The sequence below is a fragment of the Chroicocephalus ridibundus genome, chromosome 12 (genome assembly GCF_963924245.1).
Source record: "Chroicocephalus ridibundus chromosome 12, bChrRid1.1, whole genome shotgun sequence".
Taxonomy (NCBI): Eukaryota; Metazoa; Chordata; class Aves; order Charadriiformes; family Laridae; genus Chroicocephalus; species Chroicocephalus ridibundus.
The window spans coordinates 2,805,976-2,811,975 of NC_086295.1; the positions used below are offsets into that span (position 1 = coordinate 2,805,976).

Here is a 6,000-nt window from a genome sequence, read left to right on the forward strand (position 1 = left end):
TTGAGCAAACGTCCTTTACTTTGTGTTTGAGGCGGCCAGACAGCACGCGTGCGGCCGGCCGTGGCAGCTCGGCGGGTTCATGCATTACCTCAGTTACTGCCGCAGCGCCGAGCTGTAATAACACCCTGGCCTGGGTGTGGGTGAGTCCTCCTCTTTAGCCCACGAAATAAAATCCTGCATTTTGGGGTGTTCAGCAAATGGAATTACAACAGAAAACAGCTTGTCCGTGCCCTGTGAAAATTACTTTCTTATGCAGTCGGTCTGCCTGGATTAGACAGACTCCTCGTTTTAATGTTCATCTGCTCTTAGAATCATGGAATCAGAATTGCCTGGGTTGGAAGGGACCTTTCAGGTCATCGAGTCCAACCATCGGCCTAACTCTGACAAAACCCGTCACTAACCCATATCTCTAAGCACTATGTCTACCCATTTTTTAAATACCTCCAGCGATGGTGCCTCAACCACTTCCCTGGGCAGCCTGTTCCAAAGTATTCTTACCTTATGCGTGTGCTATTAATGGATGCCCAGGCACCTCAGCTGGCTACAGGTAGTTGTCTTTTATTATACAACATCAAAAATGAGGAATGCGATGTTCCATAGTCCCAGGGCTGCAGGGTAGGGTTGCACCACGGAGCTGGGGCTGAGCACAGGAGCCCCGTCGGCTCCAGGTGGGCTACACCGAGCTGAGCAACCGAGTGATGGAGGCAGAGCGTGGCCAGCCTTTCTCTTGAAGGTACAAAAGCCGGAACACCAAGGACTTCTTTTCCCCAGCCATGTGGGACAGGTATTTCACATCACTTAGCACCTCCCTCCGATAACATTTGCCTCCGGCTGTTTCTGCCCTCCCCCTCCGATAAATCATGGTGTGCCGTGCATGAGAGAGAGCTTCTGCTTTCTCCTTTCACCGCTAAGGCGGGGGAAGAGTGAGAGTGAGAGGGGGAGAGGTTTGAAACTATTTCCCAAATACGCAAGTGTTCAGCCGTGAGCTGATGTCTTGCCAGGGGTAAGAGATGGCCTTGTGCTGCACTTGCTCAGGAACAAATAATGAATTATCCTGCAGTCCCTCCTCGGCGTCGTGGAAGGAATTAATTCCTCTCCCCCTTTCCTAAGGCAGCGCATCCTCCTGCTCCTGGGCTGCCCTGCCCCCAGCCTCTGCCACCCCCTTGCTAAGGGACGCTTGGTTGCTGGACAATTTACTGCGGGACAATTAGCTCATACTGGCTCCTTTGCTCCCCAGGTTGGCTACCAAAGCTCCCGATCTTGTGCCATCGCAGTTTTACTCAAAGAGTAGGAGCAAGAGCTGTGTGACTTTGCTAAGGCAGCTCCAGCTCCCGCGAGAGGAGCGGGAGTGCAGCCTGGGGTAGCACCCGCTCTTCACTTTGGGGACGAGCGTTTCATTCTCAGCTGGCGCGGAAGGGCTGAAGACTTCCCAGCAATACCTTTCCTTCGTTTTAAAACTCTGACTGTTACAGCCAGCATGCAGTTTGACACTGGAAACTTTTATGTGGGGTGTTAGTAGTTTTTCAAGCGTGGACAAATTGATTCATGAGTGAATTAATCTGATGCATCTTTTAAATGGAAAACTGACATAATTTTCCATCAGAGACCCGCTAATAAAGCACATTTACTTGGTTAATCCATTTTTTTCTGTGCTAAGTGCACTACATAAGGTATAAAAATATCAAATCAATAGCTAAAGAGTATATAAAAATGAGACTGAGTGATCAGAGAGATGTGTGAGCCACCCTCTCCTTGGCGTCTTGGAGGACTCCGATTGCTGTTTCTGCTGCCGAAAGACCCGTTCCCAAAGTCTCCCTGGGGGCGGTGAAGCTGCAATTCCCCGGGCGTCCCTTCGAGTCCCAGTGGGGAGCGGGTACAACCAGCCACCTGCTTCCAGGGCTCTCCTGCCGTCGGCTCTCCTGCCGCAGCCCCTACTTTTAGAAGCAGCTAGTTTGAAGGCGTTTGGGTTTTCTTCTTTAATATTTTTTATTATTATTATTTCAGAAGGAACTGGGTAGCAGTAACGCGTGTAAAAGACAAAAGCCTCTTCCAGCGCATTTGTGCAGGGAGCCTGTCCCAGCCTGCCGGGGAATCCGCGCAAACTCCCCTTTTTTAGTTTTCAGCTGGAGTGGGGCAGTGTGGTTTCAAAGAAAATGCCTGCACAGCCTTCCCTCTGCAAACACCGCCACCATCGTTCCATCAGCGCAACTCTCTGGTGCGAGCTAATTTAACAAGCGGTTGCTTTGCAGGCTGTGGAGAATTGCCTCTTACCTGATAATTCTGCTAATTTGCTTAACTTTCCCAGATTGCAAACAGCCCCGCTCTCAACCAGCAGGTTTCTGAATGAACCCCTAGGCAATTTCTTGACAAGGGCGGGGGGAAAGGAAAGGTGGACGGCTCGGGAGGTTGAAGCTCACAGTCTTTTATTTTTGACCTTTGGGCCGGCGTTCACATTTGCTTGTTGGGAAAGCTGCAGTCAGGATATATTTTCTTCAGGGATTTGCGCTACCCTTTTGCTTGTAATTATTCTCACTTGATGCCTTCCATAAATTAAAGATGCTCCTATTAGTCAGTTCCAGTCCTCTCAATTATCTTGCTCAAGTCTCCTTATTCGCGGCCGAGAGCTACCCCAGCAGGTTTGTCGCCCTTGCAAAGCTCCTGCTCGGTGGCCACAGGCAGAGAAATATGGAATGTACAGGGGTGATAGAAATGCCTGAGGAATCCCAGAAAGAAATGAAAACTGCAGTAAAGGTAAATGTCAGACTATTTAAAGACAACGCTAACTATTGATTTTTTTAGAGGAGACTACCTCTTCGAAGGATGGCAAGCATGCCTTCAGGTACGGAGGAGGCAGCCCAGACGGATGGGGGAGAGAGGGAGGCGAGTGGACTGGGAAGACAGAGATTTTCCCGGAGAGCAAAATTAACCCTTTACGAAGCCTCTGGGATTAAAGGGGTGGCTTAGTTCTCTCACAGCGTCCGCCCTTCAGCCCGTTTAAACACCATGCCTTTTCCAAGAAGCGAAGGGCAAGGAGGAGCACCGATGAGCAATAAAGAAATAAGCAGCAAAGCACTCGTTTCACCGGCGTTTTCCCATGAAAAATGAACCCTCAAGCGCACCCGGAGATTTGTTGTCTAAGTGGCAAAGCTCGCCCAAGCTCCCGATTTTGCTTCCAGCAGAGATGCTCGTTGCTCATTCTCACACCCGGGAGCAACTCGGACCCATTACGCGGCGCTGGCTCTTCCCACCGGCACCTGCCTGTACCCGGGGTGGGACCAGAGATACGGGCAGTGAGCAAAAAAGTGGGGAGAAAACCCCTCTTTCTCCCCGTACCCACTACTAGGAACTTGTGGGAAATTATAACCAACTTGGCAATACTTTTTTACCCTTTAGTACAACAGGATAGGCTATGGTTTCATGTGGTTTAAGAGAAAACCAAGCCTAGAAGAAAAGCCTTCTACTTAAAAAATACATGTGTGTGTATATATATATTAGAAAAAAATACACACATATATGTACATACACATTATATATATACACATATGTATAAAAATATATATACTTGCCTTCTGGCCCATGCTGTGATATCCCTGCAGATATTCCTGCCCTCGGATGCATGCATCTGCAGGGAATTTTTCCTTTCGAGCTGTAGCGCAGGGACGATGCTATACATGGTGCTTTGGGAAAACGGCACGACAAGAATTCATTTTGGGGATTTAAAGGTCTTCCAGACCTGCATTTTCGAAAAGGGAAACTTCATATCTCGACGGGTGTTTTGGAACAGGAGGAACGAAGGATCTAATGCAGTGAAGTGTAATGTCAGCGAGGGCAAATTCGTTTTGCGTTTGGATACGACGCGTTTTATAGAGGCTAATTTGGGGCTTAAAAGAGAAATTATTATTCACATCCGCCCAGCAAAGGAAATGGGTGACGCTGGGGGGTCACTACTGACTTTGGCGGGTTTTGAAGTGGGTACCCGAGAGGAAGGGACCCTCCCAGCGCCCTGCCTTGCCCCTCTGCGCCGCTTATGGGTGCTCCAGCTTGGGACCCCCGTAGGGTTCGTAGCCCAGCTCACCGCCTTTGGATGCCAGCTCAAGCTGCAGAAAACCCCAGGTCCTGGTAGATCCTAAACACGGCGCAATACGGTATTACTGCCTGGGGTAACTTTTGGTTTAGATGTATTATTTCAATAAAGAGGTCTTCAGACAGTGTTAAATGACAGATGATATAATTTTTGAATGCGATGTTCATCTGAATTTTATTTTCTGATGTTTTGACTCATTGACTTGATGTCTCTCTATTATGCACACACCTCTGGAGACGTTGCTGGCAATGATTATGCATAGCATTGAGTTAGTGAATAAAACCACTCCAGGAACTGCTTTACAGATCACAGTATCGTTTTCTCTATAATTGTCCCACAAACGGTGGAAGTTATATGGAGAGAGCAGCCCGCTCTGACAGACTGCATATTTTTGCAGTGTGCATCAGATCTCACTTTGGCTTCTGAGACTTATTTCCGATGGTTCTTGGGGATTTAACTTTAAGACCAGTGTATTTTAGTATCCATATACGCTCCGCTGTTCATGTCATTCGGCAGCAACCGAGGATGAGCTGTCTCCTTCATATGGATGAGACACCAATTTATCTAAGTTATCACCTCCCAATCTCTCATTCATCTCTGCTGCTAACTGCTGTGTTTCTGACATCCATACCTAAACTATCAGCAACTTCTTCTCCTTCAATTGAAACCATAAGTAATTTTTGGCTGGAAGTTTCTTGTTATGTATATAATGGCTTCTTCATCTCCCAGCCGGAATTCAACCAGCAGGTGACTGACGCAGGCTCTGGACACCGCATTTTAAACCCACAGCGTTGCAGAGATCCACGCAGCACACTAAATCAAAAGGCAGGGTGTCTTTCCACCCTCTGAAAATATATGACCAAATTAACACGTCCCGGGCTTGCTTTGAGCAACGCTGCGGCCCCGGCTGCGCACAGCCCAGGCACTTGACTGCAACGTCAGCAGTACTTTCCCCCATCCCGACGCATTCCCAAACCGGCAAAACTTAGCCCTACTCCTGGTATTCTCTTTATAGAAGGTCCCAGGGGTATTATGTATCAAATAAAGGTCTCATTACTTAGTTTCTGGTTCCTTCACGCCGTTGCTCTCATTAATCATCCTGTTCTTCAAGCCCGTGCTACAAGGCGTTAGAACTGCCTTGGAGCTGCCTCGCTCCCCACCCCTAAATTAGAGATTCCTCCCCTGCCCTTCCCCTGCCCCTCGCTGCCGCACGTGCCGTGGGGAGCACAGACCCCCTGGGGACCGCGGCGGCTGGTGGGGACAGTGCTGGGCGACCGGGGACCTCTTGGCCATCGACTCTGGGCTTGAGTCTTAATGCAAAGAGGTGCCCACCCGCTTCTGCCCAGCCTGGTCTCGGGGCACCTGGGGGAGCTCCTGCTGTTAAACACCCCAACGCTCTCCCTTTGTGCCTTCTAGCATCTCTAGATCCAGCCCCCCCCCCCCCAGGAAAACTCTTAGGTTGTGCCCCAAATCTGCTAATTTCATCCCCAGTTCCCCTCCAAAAATTGTTGCAAACAATTGAGGACGTGGAATCTGCATCATCTGCTTCTCCCTCGTTCGATCCCATTTGGTTTTATTCCCAGGGAACTCCGAGGTCCGGCACAGGGATCACTGGGAAGAGCCCGGCTCTTCAGCCCCCGCTTCCGAGCCCTGCTCCCACGTCTCTTTGCCGTGTGGGACCCCGGGAGCTGGCTACTTTCTCTGGGTAATATATTTTTCAGGAGCACAAATGACTTGCGTAAAGCCCTGGAATCTCATTCTCTTTGTGCCGAGGCTGAAATGCAAAAAGGCAGAAGAGCAGGGCAGAGCAGACCCCCCCTCAGGGCTATGTGTTCACCAAATCCGGTGGTTTATTCATTTTAATTAGCCTTGGAATTCACATATAAGTGTGTGTGTGTGTGTGTGTGTATACATAT

At 49.3% G+C, this 6,000-nt stretch overlaps 1 long non-coding RNA gene across 2 annotated transcripts in view; it reads left to right on the forward strand.

Annotated features, from left to right (window-relative positions):
* Positions 1-5,560, forward strand: part of LOC134522499 (uncharacterized) — a 28,700-nt gene extending 23,140 nt beyond the window's left edge. For both annotated transcript variants that reach the window (XR_010073066.1, XR_010073070.1), the window contains one exon: positions 2,800-5,560. This is a non-coding gene — a long non-coding RNA (uncharacterized LOC134522499). The remainder of the gene's footprint in view (positions 1-2,799) is intronic.
* Positions 5,561-6,000: the final 440 nt, after the last annotated feature.